This window comes from Anolis sagrei, chromosome 2 (assembly GCF_037176765.1).
Source record: "Anolis sagrei isolate rAnoSag1 chromosome 2, rAnoSag1.mat, whole genome shotgun sequence".
Classification (NCBI taxonomy): Eukaryota; Metazoa; Chordata; class Lepidosauria; order Squamata; family Dactyloidae; genus Anolis; species Anolis sagrei.
Window position 1 is genome coordinate 174029781 of NC_090022.1, and position 16827 is coordinate 174046607.

The window sequence follows — 16827 nt, forward strand, 5'->3', positions numbered from 1 at the left end:
ACAATACAATAGAAAAACATAACACAACAATAAACAAAGCAAATCAAAACAATTAAGCAAAGTAACCACAATGGCAATACATCAAGACACTATTAAAACTGGTTCGGCCAGCGCAATGGGGTACAGGGTTAAAAGTGCTGAGATGGCAGGAGGAACATAGGATTAAAGTGCGGTGTGCAGCAACATTAGTTGTGCTAAAGTGCATCTAGGACTTGGAATGGGGATTCCTAATCTGCGAAGGCACATCGGAACAGCCAAGTTTTTACGTTCCTTCTGAAAACTGCTAGAGTAGGGGCCTGACGGAGCTCTTTTGGAAGGTCATTCCAAAGTCGGGGGGCCGCCACAGAGAAGGCCCTGTCCCGCGTCCCCACCAAGCGCGCTTGCGACGTAGGTGGGATCACGAGCAGGGCCTCCCCAGATGACCAGAGCGAGCGTGTGGGTTCGTAGATGGAGATGCGGTCACGCAGGTAGGGTGGTCCCAAACCGTTCAGGGCTTTGTAGGTGAGCACCTGCACCTTGAATTGGGCTCGGAAAATAAATGGCAGCCAGTGGAGCTCCTTGAACAAGAGGGTTGACCTCTCTTGATAATGAGCTCCAGTTAGCATCCTAGCTGCTGCCCGCTGGACCAATTGAAGTTTCCGAGCCGTCTTCAAGGGCAGCCCCACGTAGAGCGCATTGCAGTAATCCATTCTAGAGGTGACCAAGGCGTGGACCACCCCGGCCAGATCTGTGTCAAATTTGGTCCAGATCCATCATTGTTTGTGCTCTCTGGATGTAGGTGAACTATAACTCCCAAACTCAAGGTCTATACCCCCCAAATCTTTCCAGTATTTTCTGTTGGTCATGGGAGTTCTGTGTGCCAAGTTTAATTCCATCGATGGTGGAGTCCAGAATGCTCTTTGATTGTAGCTAAACGATAAATCCCAGCAACTACAACTCCCAAATGACAAAATCAATCAATCCCCCCCTAAACCCACCAGTATTCTAATGTGGGCGCATCAGGTATTTGTGCCAAATTTGGTCCAGAGAATGAAAATACATCCTGCATATCAGATATTTACATTATAATTCATAACAGTAGCAACATTACAGTTACGAAGTAGCAACAAAAATAATTTTATGGTTGGGGGTCACCACAACATGAGGGACTGTATTAAGGGGTCGCGGCATTAGGAAGGTTGAGAAACACTGGTCTAAGTCATCCAGCACAACTTGATGGTTTGCCTCCACTGGAAGGTGACCGTAGTATGGAAGATCTAGATATTCTAAGTCCTCCAGAATTATTAGATGGTCAACTTCCAGTGGATATTGACCATACAGTTGCACTGGAGGACTTAAAGAGTCCTAAAGGAAACATTTTAATCAACTTCCTAACCTGCAACTGCATTTGGTTGCTGTTAACTACACTTTTGTGTGGAGATTAATAGGTTTTTTAATTCTGACTGGCAGGTATTATTATTAGCTAACTAGAGCCCCATTATTAGGATATATATATCTATATAAATAAAATGTAATGTTTGTTTGTGGGATTAACAGAACTTAAAACCCCCTGGACGAATTGACACCAAATTTGGACCCAAGACACCTAACAACCAATGCATGTCCTTTACTAAAAAAAATTGATTTTGTCATTTGGGAGTTGTAGTTGATGGGATTTATAGTTTCCTTACAATCAAAGAGCATTCTGAACTCCACAAACAATGGAATAGGACCAAACTTGGCACACAGGACTTCCAAAACCAACAAAAAACAGTAGAAGGGATTGGTGGACATTGACCTTGAGTTTGATAGTTGTAGTTCACCTACATCCAGAGAGCACTTTGGACTCAAACAATGATGTATCTGGACCAAACTTGGCACGAATATTCCATATGCCCAAATATGAACACAGATGGAGTTTGGGAGAAATAGATCTTGACATTTGGGAGTTGTACTTACTGGGATTTATAGTTCACCTTCAATCAAAGAGCATTCATTATTTTTATGTACACCACACTCTATTTTGCTTCTTGATTTGCTTTTTTTTTCATGTCAGGAGTGACTTGAGAAACTGCAAGTCGCTTCTGGCCGTCTGTAAGGACGTTGCCCAGGGGACGCTCAGATGTTTTACCATCCTGTGGGAGGCTTCTTTCATGTCCCTGGATGAGAAGCCAGAGCTGAAAGATTGGAGCTCACCCTGCTCCACAGATTCAAACCACTGACCTTTCGGTCAGCAGTTCTGCTGGCACAAGGGTTTAACCCATTGCGCCACCGAGGCCTCTGTTTGCTATTAATGATGGGGATACCTGAATATCAAATAGTTTTGGAATTGTTCTGTAAATCCCCTCACTGCTATTATAGCCTTCCCTTGTTTACAACATGTATAGCTTTGATTATTTTGTTTTATTTTTTGCAATCCATAGCCTGTTGCTCTGTTAACAAGTTATCTCAGGCTACAAGTCACATTACAAGACACTGTTTTTTGTTTGTTTTGTTTTTTTAATAAATGGAGGAATGCAGAAATACGACTAACGGGTGCAAACAAATCCGTTATGCAACCAAATCGCATATGTTTGTACAATTGCGGAAACCCCATCCTGTTTTACCTTCAGGGTGGAATGTGGTAGCCGAGGCACCGTTCTTAAGTTTTGCTTCCTGCTCATTTTTGAGAAATTTTCTAGCCTGTTCTATTCTTATCGGAATTGGTGTTACCACATCGCAACTCTAAAATGGGTCTGTTTCTTTAACATCTCTGCAACTCTAAAGGAGAATACAGATAGCTGCAGCTCCTTCTAGACATTTCCTATCCTTTTCTATTGCTTCTTTCATTTCTTAAAAACTATTTTGATCATAGCAAGTAAGTGGAAGCTGGTTTTTGAGAAGAAGACTCCAAGGTAACAAGATTCTTTAAGAGACTGGAAACGTTTCATCTATCTTCCATCCCTTCTTCAAATAAAATTGGCTTTGCTCCCATTTGTTTCCAGTAACAATAGGCGCTGGTCCTCTGAGAAGACTCGCTCCATTCTCTCTCCTCCCAGCGCATGATCATTATTTCAAGGCAGGGTGGAAAGAGAGAGAGATCGGCATGAATACAAATGTACATAATTGGCGTAATGAGGCCAAAGCGGAAAAACATGTAGTCTTTTGTTCAAATGCAGGGATTGGAAAGTTACTTTTTGAGACCAAGTGGCCAAACTGACTGAAGGATTGTGGGATTTTTTTAAAAAAGTAACTTTTCCAAACTCTAAACTCTCTTGCTTCCTCAAATATAGGGAAATTACCATATTTACTTGAAACTAATGCATCATTAGCTCCCGGTGGCGCAGTGGGTTAAAGCACTGAGCTGCTGAGCATGTTGATCGAAAGGTCGCAGGTTTGATTCTGGGGAGCGGCGTGAGCTTCCGCAGTCAGCCCTAGCTTCTGCCAACCTAGCAGTTTGAAAACATGCAAATGTGAGTAGATCAATAGGTACCGCTCCGGCGGGAAGGTAAGGGCGCTCCATGCAGTCATGCCGGCCACATGACCTTGGAGGTGTCTACGGACAACGCTGGCTCTTCGGCTTAGAAATGGAGATGAGCACCACACCCCAGTCAGACATGACTGGACTTAATGTCAGGGGACTACCTTTACCTTAATGCACCATCTAATGTAATGTGCACCTCCATTTTCAAAACCTTGAAACCCAAAAAAAAAGTATTTCCTACTAAATGTATTGCGTAGCGGCAAAAAGTGCACTCTTTGTAAATTGGCCCTAAAGGTGTGTGTAAAGAAGATAAGGGTCTCTTATTGCACGTGACGAAACCTTTCTTTTTCAATCCCACCACTGTAAAGAAGATTGTGTATTCTTACAGGTAGGAGAGACAACACACCGTCCCTAATCCCTCCTGTCAGACCCAAAGCGCTTCAACACGAGTGTTGTTGTTATAACGTGAGTGTGTAATGGTAGGTTTGCTGCCACCACCCCCCCCCCCCAAATTACAGTTTGAGGAATTGTCTTGTTGTTGTACTTGAGGTAAAATGTCCCTATACACCGGCTATTCCTTTTGGCTCCCTTTCTTGTGACTGCACTGTAGAGATGTGGAGGCTTACTGGATCTAACCTTATATGATGAAACAAGGCTGTGGCAGATTAACAGTAAACTAGAGAACAGGTTTATTGAAGTATTTGAAGCAAACAACTGACGACTATGCGGTACATACGCGTAATTTGTTTCTGAAGCACAGACTTATTAAGCAATTGGTTTCTTTAGAAGGAGTAATTTTTCCTTAACATGAGCTACTTTCCTCACACTAGCCTGTAATATGTAACAGTGCGATTCTTTGACCAGCCGCCCCTGGCTGTCTTCCAGAGTATCTAGGTTTCCCCTGGACTACTCTGACCCTTAGGGAAATAAATCCACTTGTATTCTGTCCTAATACAAGTAAACAAGCCTTCACTTTGACTGCCCTAGTTAAGCTATACAGAAGCACTTGCTCTTTAATTATTCCCTAACAGGCTAATTCCTAGCTCACTAAGAAACTCTCTTCTCCCTGTCTGAAATCCTAATCTTTTCTCTGCTAGATCAAATCCTTCTCTCTCCCTTCTGTCAGAAATGACAGCCTATTTACACTCTCCTTCAACTCCTCCCCTTGGGGTCTGAACCAATCAGGAGTTAGCTGACTCCTCCCCTTGCCTCTCTGCCTATACCATCATGTCTGCCATCCTGAGCTGCCTTCCCAACATGGAGGCCAGCTCACTGACTTCCAGGCTGCGGCCTATGAAGAAAAGGTATGAGTTCATTACAGTGTGCATTACGGATATTGCATTCTTAGAATCCCTTCCTTAAAAACAAAATGTTAGAATACAAAAACTTGTAGAAACGGAAAGGAAAACCTTGGGGTACATCTATGCTGTAGAACAGAGGTCCCCAAACTAAGGCCCGAGGGCCAGATACAGCCCTCCAAGGTCATTTACCCGGCCCTCGTTCAGGGTCAACCTAAGTCTGAAATGACTTGAAAGCACACAACAACAACAACAACAACAACAGCAACAGCAACAACAATCCTATCTCATCAGCCAAAAACAGGCTCACACTTTCCATTGAAATACTAATAAGTTTATATTTGTTAAAATTGTTCTTCATTTTAATTATGGTATTGTTTTTAAGTGTTTTTGTACTACAAATAAGATATGAGCTAGAGCTGGCTAACACATTTGGATAGTTCATATGGGATGGAGCTTCTGGAGCTGCCCTATCTATCTATCTATATATAAAAATGCTCTGTGCATAATGAGTACCTTAAAAACAAAAGAACCAATGAACGAAATCACACCAAATTTGGCAACAAAACGTCTCACAACACAAGGAGTGATGATCACTCAAAAAATATGATTTTGTCATTTGGGAGTTGTAGCTGCTGGGATTTATAGTTCACCTACAATCAAAGAGCATTCTGAACTCCATCAACGATGGAATTGAACCAAATTTGGCACACAGGCCTCTCATGACCAACAGAAAAGATTGGAAGGGTTTGGTGGGCATTGACCTTGAATTTGGGAGTTGTAGTTCACCTATATACAGAGAGCACTGTGGACTCAAACAATGATGGATCTGGACCAAACTTGGCACAAGCACTAAATATGCCCAAATATGAACACAGATGGTGTTGGGGGGGAATAGACCTTGACATTTGGGAGTTGTAGTCACTGGGATTTACAGTTCACCTACAATCAAAGAGGATTCTGAAGTCCACAAATGACAGTATCGGGGCAAACTTCCCACACAAACCCCCATGACCAACAGAAAATACTTAAGGCCATCCAATCCAACTCCCTTCATCAGGGCAAAAAAACGTAATCAAAGTCCTCCTGATAAAGAGCCACCCAGCCATAGATATAGATGGATAGATAGATATAATTCACACACAGAGAGAAATATAGTATCATAAATTTGAAAGAGACCCTTAAAGAAGGACAATGATATGTTGCATGTTCCAGGGTGGGCAAACCAGACAATCTCCACATCAACACTGACAAAGAAACAGCAAGAAATACTGTCTATCCACAAGAATAAAGAAATTACATATATTAGAAACCAACATTTTCTCATTACTTTATTTTTCAGATCACCAAACTGGGCCACAGCAACGCGTGGCAGGGAATGGCTAGTGTTAGATAAAAATGAGAAATTAGGAATTCAGAAGTTCTAATTGCTGCAAAACTAGCATGCCCCTAAGACTGTTTTATACAAACCATTGCCTAAACAACGATATGAGGAATTAAATGATAACACCCCACCAAAGTCAGATTTCAGTCCCACACACCTATAGCCTGAAATGGTACAGTTCCCAGATATTCTGTACCACTTGATTGACCTGCATGTTTAGATCATCTCCAACATGCAGTGATGAGTGTTTAGAGCATCTCAAACATGTAGGGATCGTTTCAACCCATAAGCAGAAATGGCATTTCTCTCCCCAGAGAAAGAGCGCAGCTGTTCAGTCAGAAAAATGAAACAGATTCATGCAGCTGCCTTACAACTTCTCGTTGCGACTGATAGCGGTGTTGTTATTTTAGATTAAATGTTTAGTCATCCTTCTGAGCTGTGCGAAGCAGGCATAAACCAGAATATTTTCTGAACACGGAAGCACTTGACAAAGAAATATAGAATGATTTTGTGATCACCTGAGCCTGACTTGTTTTTCAGGTGCAACCCGTAAGATTTAGTATGTCTTTCCCCATTGCTTTACACGGTCCAGTTACAGAATAAGCTGACTGTTGCTAATTATGCAGAGATCAGATGCAGGTTGCATCTATAATGTAAAATTAATGCAGTTTGACACCACTTCAACTGCCCTGATTCAATGCTATGGAATAATGGAAATTGTCGTTTTACAAGGGCTTTAGGCTTCTCTGACATTAAATGTTTATCTATATAAATAAAAATGTAATGTTTGTTTGTGGGATTAACATAACTCAGAAACCACTGGGCGAATTGACACGAAATTTTGACACAATACAGCTAATAGTCCAACAAGTGTCCATCACCCCCAAAAACACACAAAAACGCCAACAGGACAGACTTTAAAACCTCCCAAAAATAAACCATATATACATATACACATACTTTCATATACACATGCACACATACATATATACTGTACTCACACACATATATACTGTATATTCTGGCGTATAAGACTACTTTTTAACCCAAGAAAATCTTCTCAAAAGTCAGGGGTCGTCCTATACACGGGAGTAATCTTATACACAGGGATCATCTTAAATGCTGGAGTAGTCTTATATGCTGGGAGTTGTCTTATAGAGCGGGTGCTGAAACTTCCAATCCGGATTAGTGAATCTCTGGTTGCTGCATATTGTGGGGGGAGCTCAAAAATAGCAGTGGCCGCGTCCCTGCCATATGTCGCGACTGTATGAAAGCATTAAGGGCGACACTGTACAAGTACGGTAGAAGAAAATCCATTCATCAGGATTCATGGACCTAATGCGGTCCTGATGGTAGGTGAAGGGGTGCCTCACCGGGAAGGGTAAGTGAAGGGCGGAGCAAGCTGCAGGTATCGGGGGGGGGGGGGGGGTATGGAAAAAAAAGAGAAAGAGTGGCTCTGGGCCCAGAAAAACACACCTCTTTTACCTGTCTGGCCCGCCCTTGTATCCAATTACCATACTTCCTCCTCTGCCTCTCAGATCTCATTCCTGAAGACTGCAGGTGCACATGTGCGAGATCTGAGAGGCAGAGAAGGAGGTACACTAATAGGAAAACATGGGGACTGCCTGCATTTCCTTCCCATTTTAGCTAGATCCTGTTTCACGGTGGGTAGCATGGGAAACAAGCCAGGAGTATAAGCTTTCATTGGGCATAAGCACAACACATGGTTTAAGCATATGTATCCCAACAACATCTATTTGCAGTTAGCAAATGGCTAACAAACCATGTTCTGTTTTTGTGGATAGATTCTGGCACAGTAAGAAGCCAAGCTGGCTTTTTGTGTGATCTGCTAGATATTTCCATTACACTGTAAGGCTTTTGCATGCTCCCGGCATCCTTCTCAGTGCAGTGTGAATGGCTTGGGGGCTGTACAATTCTCTCCTCCGAAGCAGACAACGCTGAGCTTGATAGACCAATTATCAGACATCTCCCCACTGCCTTCCTTTTTCTCTCCTGTACTTCAGTCTGTTGACTTGTGCCCCATTTAACAGACATACTTTTACTCCTGGTTTCCTTCAGGTCACAGAACAATGTGCTCTTTAGGCAATGAGCTGTCATAGCTCATGATCACCCGGCAGGAAGAATCTCAAATCTGTAAAACTGCCTCAAGCAGAATAAATTTGGCAGACAAAGGGGGCATACCAAAGGGTTTAAAACAAACCAGGGAAATGTTGCTGATATAGTGGCTTCTTTGATTGCTTGAGTGTTATGTCTGCAGTGTCAAAACTACAAAAGTCAACTGTAGCACTTCAAGGTCTGACATTGCTATCGAGCTAGAATTTGGAGGCTCCTGCCCAGGAGAAAGGAGCCCTTAGACCCACCAAAGAGAGTCCGAAACCCTTGGCAAGCGAAAGAGGAGAAAGGCCCAGAATTTTCCCTGATTTTTTCCCAAATAAATCTCACCAAGGTTGAAGAAAAGCCATCAAGGTTTATTTAGCGATTCAGCTGACAAGGATGCAAAGCTGCAATCATTCACCAGCAGAGCATGAGAAATTACATCAATACAGCCATTTTTATAGGAAATACAAAGTCCAAAATTCCCGCTCCTGCTTCCCTGCCGGTCTTCGCTGTGATTGGCTGATGAACCAACAGCTGGGAGGTGGCCCTCCCGCCTCCCTCACCTCAGGGCCAATCAGGAAGCTTCAGCGATGCGTTGGAGCCAATCAGAGAGCTTCTGCCTCCTAGCGGCCGCGAATCAGAAGAGAGGAAGGCGGGATGATGAAACAGAATCTATGAATGAGTTGAAAAAAAAGGAACTGCCAGGGGGCCTCGCGAGACTCATAGTCTCAAGCAAGACCAAGCTATTGTTTCTTGATTGGAGTGGATCAACATAAACAAAGGAAAATCCGGATCTTTCTGAACAGTGGAGTCTGAAGACAATGGGGCGAAACTGGGATGAGTGTTCCTTAGTGGGTAAATAATTGAATCAATCAAAACGGAAGTGGGGGCTTTCCGAAGGCACCCTGATCTCCAAATAGAAGAATGATTAAAGTTCTGCCAAGGGGCAACCCCACCTGCTGGGCGAAACTCCGAGAGCAAGGGTGCCACCTTTGTTCTTGTCCATGCAAGAGATTTATGGATTAGGTTCTTTGTGAATGTTTTGGGCTCTGCAATTTCCTGGTGGGATTTCATCATAAGGAAAGGGAAGGAAAAAAGGTGAAGGGGAAAGCCTCAGCCACTAAGAAAATCATGAAAATATATACCATAAGTCCATAGTCCATAATGGGAAGAGTTCATAAATGTGTGTGTCCTTGGAAGGGAATGAAAAAGGTCAAGGGAAGGCCACTAGCACAAAGGAATATATATATAGGGTTGATGTTGCAGGAACCATATGCTTATAATTCATTACAGGAAAGGTCCATATAAAAGTATGGTTTTGAAAGGGAAACAAAAGGGTTCATGGGGAATGATTAAAAGCATGAAATTCATGAGGAAAGGTCCAAAAGATTCCACTGAGCCAGCCAAGGGAGTCCTGCAACGTCGAGGTTGAGACTTGTCCTTGGCCCTTGGAAAACTGTAACACTTTCCAAGGGCTGGAGCCCAGGGACCAATCTGCTCCCCGAAAGCCTCATGGGGTTCTTGTTGTTGTTGTTGTCTTGGCAAATTGACCAAGACTTAACCCCTATTTTGCAGTCTGGTACCCTTGCCCTTTACAGAACTATAAGTTACCATCCCTTATTTGGTAGGGGGAGACGGGACATGCTCGACTTCAATATCCAATGCGGACTTTGAAGTATCCACAAAATATGTGTATGGGAGTCAACATGGTACAGCAATAGCAGTACAGGCCACTCTAAACACCTTCGCAGAAGCATACGAGAAGCTCGGTCTGACATTGAACATCAAGAAAACCAAAGTACTCTTCCAACAGTCACCAGCCAATCCCTCTCCAATGTCAGAAATACAGCTTAATAGTGTAACATTAGAAAATGTTGACCATTTCCGCTACCTTGGCAGCCACCTCTCCACCAAAGTCAACATTGACACTGAAATACGACACCATCTGAGCTCTGTGTGTGCAGCTTTTTTTCTGAATAAAGCAGAGTGTTTGAGGACCGGGACATCCGTAGGGATCCCAAGGTGCTTGTTTATAAAGCTATTGTCCTCCCAACCCTGCTATACGCCTGCGACACGTGGACAGTCTACAGACGTCACATGCAACTCCTAGAATGATTCCATCAGCGTTGCCTCCGAAAAATCCTGCAAATCTCTTGAGAAGACAAGCGGACAAATGTCAGCATGCTGGAAGAAACAAAGACCACCAGCATTGAAGTGATGGTCCTCCGCCATAAACTCCACTGGACCAGCCACGTTGTCCGGATGCCCGACCACCATCTCCCAAAGCAGTAGCCTAGAGAAATTAGGAAGGTCCCTTCTTTAGAAGTTTTTAAGAAAAATCTTAAAACTTAGCTCTTCCATTGTGCCTTTGATGAGTAGGTATACAATTTCACATGACTGTTTAGATTATAATTCTGTCATTTCCTTGTGGGAAAGCTTGATTCCACAACCCCTGCCATGATGAGTACTACTCTGCATATTAGTCTGCTTCTCTTTTTTTATCTTGTCTAAGTTTTTAATTAGTTGTTTTAATAATTACATGTAGCCTGCCCATTGTCTCTGTGTCTGTGTCTTTATATTGTTATGTATTCATATGTTCTATGTAATTATGATGTTGTTTATTGTTTGCATTTTCGGTTGTGTTTTTTTGGTTCTCTTTATTGTAATTTGTTGTTCGGGCCTGGCCCCATGTAAGCCGCTCCGAGTCCCCGTTGGGAAGATGGTGGTGGGGTACAAATAAAGATGATTATTATTATTACTCCAAACTCAAGAACGGAAAAAGAATATTGGTGGACAGCAAAAGAGAGTTAAAGATGGGCTCAAAGCCAACCTTAAAAACTCTGTCATAGACACTGAGAACTGGGAAGCCCTGGTCCTTGAGCGCTCCAGCTGGAGGTCAACTGTGACCAGCAGTGCTGCAGAATTTGAAGAGGCACAAATGGAGGGCGAAAGAGAGAAATGTGCCAACAGGAAGGCACATCAAGCCAACCCCAACCGGGACCGCCTTCCATCTGGAAACCAATGCGCTCACTGCGGGAGAAGATGTAGATCAAGAATAGGGCTCCACAGTCACCTATGGACCCACCACTTATCCTGGAAGACTATCCTACTCGGACAACGAGAAATCACCTAAGTAAGTAAGTAGTAGTAGTAGTTGTAGTAGTAGTAACAATAATGTTTCATTTATTCCCTTCCTTTCCTCGCACCTTGAGGTGAAGCACAACACACAGTTGAATGTGTACTTGGAAGATTGAGGTTCTACATTTCACTGAATGACTTTGCTCCAGTCACACTCGTGGATTGATGTTCCTCGTGAAAATAAACTGAGGAAGAGAACAGCCCTGTATGCTGCCTTGAGAATATTGGATTAAAGATGTAAGAAATATTCAACGAAATAAATAACATTCAACACCTGATCTTATCACAGCCACAAATTAGCATGATACATTCTCTTCTTCTGAGCCAAGCATCAAGGCAAAAGGACTGCGTTGAATGCAAAGGAATGAAGGGAATGAATACGGGGGCAAGGTTAATCTAACTTGACAAGGCAGGTGGAATGTAATCCTGCCCGCACACCTGTGTAGGCATGCATACCTTGGTGATGGCACTGTAGATGGAGAAATTTCCATGCGATAAGATCACCCGGCGTAATTACCTCCAGTTTACAATAGTAAAGACATCCACTGCCTATGTAACTGGAGAGGTATATGTTTTAGCTACAACACTGCAAGATGATTCTCTAAGCGTCAGCAGCACTGAAATGTACTTAAAGGATAAGACACGACAGTATTCACAAAACCCAGCATAGCTTTTTCTTTCATGAAGGTGTCACATGTCTCGAAACATGACATGAACCTGTGCAAGTAGATGTGAATGCCAATCTGCATAAACACAGCCTTTCAGATTTTATTGGCAGTCTCCCACTGAAGTACTAACCAGGCATGACCCTGCTAAGCTTCTAATATCAGAGTGGATTTGGTGCTTTTACGGTATTTAGGTTCAGCACTGGTTTAAAAAACCTGACCAACTTTAGATTAGGGCACATCTGTTTTCATAATACACACTAAACTCAAATTACTCTTCTGTGCCTCCCTGGCAAACAACTGTGGCAACAACCTTGGGAACATTGCTAACTGTACTAAGAGTTTGCTTAAGTCTCGGTCCTGATGCTACTGTTGTTTGATCCATGTATTTATATTCTTAGCACAGTAAACAGAGCTTGGACAACAAGAGTAACAGCCAATGGTTTCCAGCTCAATAAATGCCAGGACCTTACTACCTCTGAGGATGCTTGCCATAGATGCAGGCGAAACGTCAGGAGAAAAATTGCCTCCAGAACATGGCCATATAGCCCGGAAAAACCTACAACAACCCAATGCCAGGTTCCTTTTTTGCATTGGCTATTTCTATTGGAGAGATGCTTATTGCAAAGGGAATCTCATAGAACACACAGGAGCTATTCTGGTACCCAAACATTCATGGTTTGGTCTAAAATGCTACTCCAAACATTTTTCTTTTCCACACTCGTGATGTCTGGTGCATTGTGTTCCAAAGCTTTGTTAGTCTGGATTCGAAAGTCCCACAGTATTTTTGAATGTTCATTTCCCACTACCTTTGCGGGTTTATGATCCCACCAATTCTTTACTGCTGGCAAGTGGTACTTGTGACATAGTTCCAGTGAATCATCTGGGCCACAGAGTTGTGTCTTTGTTTGTAGTCCATCTGTGCGATTTTCTTGCAACAGCTGAGGAGATGGTCCATGGTTTCATCAGCTTCCTTGCACAGTCTGCATTTTGGGTCATCCACCGATTTTTCAATCCTGGCCTTAATTGCGTTGGTTCTGATCGCTTGCTTCTGGGCTGGAAGAATCAGGCCTTCCATCTCCTTCTTCAGGGTTCCATTCGTGAGCGATAACCAGGCCTTCTTCTCTGTCAACCTTTCCTTCAATTTTGTTAAGGAACTGCCCATGCAATGCTTTGTTGTGCCAGCTGTCAGCTCTGGTTTGCAGTGCAGTTTTCTTGTACTGGTTCTTTGTCTGCTTATTATTACACCCTCCCAGAATCCCAGAACGGCTTCCACCCCTCCAGAGGAACCGTGGACATGATCTTCACTGCACGACAGCTCCAAGAAAAATGCACGGAACAAAATCAACCTCTATACATGGCATTCATCGACCTTGCAAAGGCATTCGACACAGTGAATCACAGTGCTCTCTGGACCATCCTCCAAACAATCGGGTGCCCTGACAAATTTGTGAACATCCTGCGGCTCCTCCATGATGACATGATGGCAACAGTCTTGGACAGCAATGTGACCCATTTAAGGTGGAATCAGGCGTCAAACAGGGATGTGTTATTGCCCCAACCTTATTCTCCATCTTCATCGCTATACTTCACCTTGTTGATGGGAAGCTTCCCACCAGAATGGAAATCATCTATCGGACAGATGGCAAGTTGTTTAACCTCAGCAGACTGAAAGCCAAAACCAAGGTTACAACAACATCTGTTCTAGAACTCCAGTATGCTGATGACAATGTCGTTGGTGTGCATTCAGAAGAAGATCTACAAGCCACTTGAAACACCTTCGCAGAAGCATACGAGAAGCTCGGCCTGTCATTGAACATCGAGAAAACCAAAGTGCTGTTCCAGCAGTCACCAGCCAACCCCTTTCCAATGCCAGAGATACAGCTTAATGGTGTAACATTAGAAAATGTTGACCATTTCCACTACCTTGGCAGCCACCTCTCCACCAAAGTCAACATCGACACCGAAATACAACACCGCCTGAGCTCTGCGAGTGCAGCATTTTTCCGAATGAAGCAGAGAATGTTTAGGACCAGGACATCCATAGGGATACCAAGGTGCTTGTCTATAAAGCTCTTGTCCTCCCAACCCTGCTATATGCCTGCGAAACATGGACTGTCTACAGACGTCACATGCAACTCCTGGAACAATTGCATCAGCGCTGCCTCTGGAAAATCCTGCAAATCTCTTGGGAAGACAGACATAGACACTGAGAACTGGGAAGCCCTGGCCCTTGAGCGCTCCAGCTGGAGGTCAGCTGTGACCAGCAGTGCTGCAGAATTTGAAGAAGCACAAATGGAGGGTGAAAGAAGAGAAAAATGTGCCAGGAGGAAGGCGCATCAAGCCAACCCCGACCGAGACCGCCTTCCACCTGGAAACCAATGCCCTCACTGTGGGAATAGATGCAGATCAAGAATAGGGCTTCACAGTCACCTACGGATCCACAAAAATACTGATCATGGAAGACTATCCTACTCGTCCAACGACAGATCGCCCAAGTAAGTAAGTTATTATTATTATTATTATTATTATTATCCCACCTCTCCTTGTGGCTCAACGCAGGGTACAGCATGGTTAAAATAGAGATCTAATAGAGATCTAAAACACATTAAAATGCATATAGAAAGACACAAACAGATAAAATGCAGGTTAAAATTAATCGATAAAATGAAAAATGAAAAATAAAATATTTCCGTGCCATTTTTAATTCCTGAAAGTCAAGGTGCAAAAGGAATTATCACCTTCTTACGAGTCAATTGATCAATAACACCAAAAACTAACAGAAATTTCTAGAATAACAATATGAAGCTAAAGAAACTGCCAGGTCAGTTAGTGATATTACAACACATTGTTATTGTGCTCGCATAACATTTTCACCTGAGCCTCTGCAATGCTAAAATTAGACAATTTTCTCCAGTACTAGCTTAAATGAAAAACATGAAAGGAAAGTGGTAATTCATGCAACTGTGTCTAACATGTAAAGGAAAAAGAGAAAAAAATAGAACCAGTCTTCATGGAACATGTTTTTTTTTCTTTACTTGTAACCAATATGGGGTCTCTGTGATTCAGTTTCAATTTCCTCCAACTATCCCAACTTGGCAGGAAGAATCCCAATCAACCATCTGTCCAGTTTCTTTTGCCTCTTCTCACTTTCTTGTTTGCTCCTTAGCTTACTTCAATGGGTGCCAACTGAGTTCAAAGTACAAATGGGTGTGCATCAATTAATGCAAAAAAGGAAGTGAAAGGAAGAAATCTAGCCCCTCCCTGTGCATTATTCTTATTTATTTATGCATTGCTTTTGACACAAAATAAATTTGCAGCTGCGTTTCCTCTTTTGAATGCTTTTCCATCGATATCTACATATGTAGTGTGTGTGTATACATCTAGCCGTCCCCTGCCACGCGTTGCCGTGGCCCAGTCTGGTGATCTGGAAAATAAAGTAATGAGAAAGTGTTGGTTTCTAATATATGTAATGTCTTTATGCTTGTGGGTAAACAGCAAGAAGTGCTGTTTCTTTGTCAGTATTGATGTAGAGAGTGTCTGGTTTGCCTACTCTGGAGCATGCTACTATATCTCTCTGTGTGTGAATTATTTCTATCTCTCTATATTTATGGCTGGATGGCTCTTTGTCAGGAGGGCTTTGATTATGTTTTCTTGCCCTGGAGAAGAAAGGAATTGGACTGGGTGGCCTAAGTATTTTCTGTTGGTCATGGGAAATTTCTGTGTGGGAAATTTGCCCCAATTCTGTCACTTGTGGGCTTCAGAATGCTCTTTGATTGTTGGTGAACTATAAATCCCAGTTAACTACAACTCCCAAATGTCAAGGTCTATTTTTCCCAAACTCCATCTGTGTTCACATTTGGGCATATGGAATATTTGTGCCAAGTGTGGTCCAGATCCATCATTGAGTCCACGGTGCTCTCTGGATGTAGGTGAACTACAACTCCCAAACTCAAGGTCAATGCCCACCAAACCCTTCCATAGTTTTCTGTTGGTCATGGGAGTCCTATGTGCCAAGATTGGTTCCATTCCATCACTGGTGGAGATCAGAATGCTCTTTGATTGTAGTGAACTGTAACAGCAACTACAAATTCCAAATGACAAAATCAATTTTTTGGAGTGATGATCACTCCTTGGGTTGTTAGGTGTCTTGTGTCCAAATTTGGTGTCAATTCGTCCAGTGGTTTTTGAGTTATGTTAATCCTATAAACGAACATTACATTTTTATTTATATAGATACTAGCTGTTGATCTGGAAAATAAAGTAAGGAGAAAGTGTTGGTTTCTAATATATGTAATTCCTTTATACTTGTGAACAAACAGTGTTTCTTGTCACTTTGTCAGTGTTGATGTGGAGAGTTCTGGTTTGCCTACTCTGGAACATGCAACATATCATTATCCTTTAAGGGTCCCTTTCAAATCTATGATACTATATCTGTGTGTGTGAAAATCATATCTATCTATCTATCTATCTATCTATATCTATCTATGGCTGGATGGCTCTTTGTCAGGAGGGCTTTGATTACATTTTCTTGCCCTGGAGAAGAAGGGAGTTGGACTGGAGGGCCTTAAGTATTTTCTGTTGGTCATGGGAAATTTCTGTGTGGGAAATTTGCCCCAATTCTGTCACTTGTGGGCTTCAGAATGCTCTTTGATTGTAGGTGAACTATAAATCCCAGCAACTACTACTCCCAAATGTCAGAGTCTCTTTCCCCCAAACTCCATTTGAGTTCACATTTGGGCATATGGAATATTTGTGCCAAGTGTGGTCCAGATCCAACAT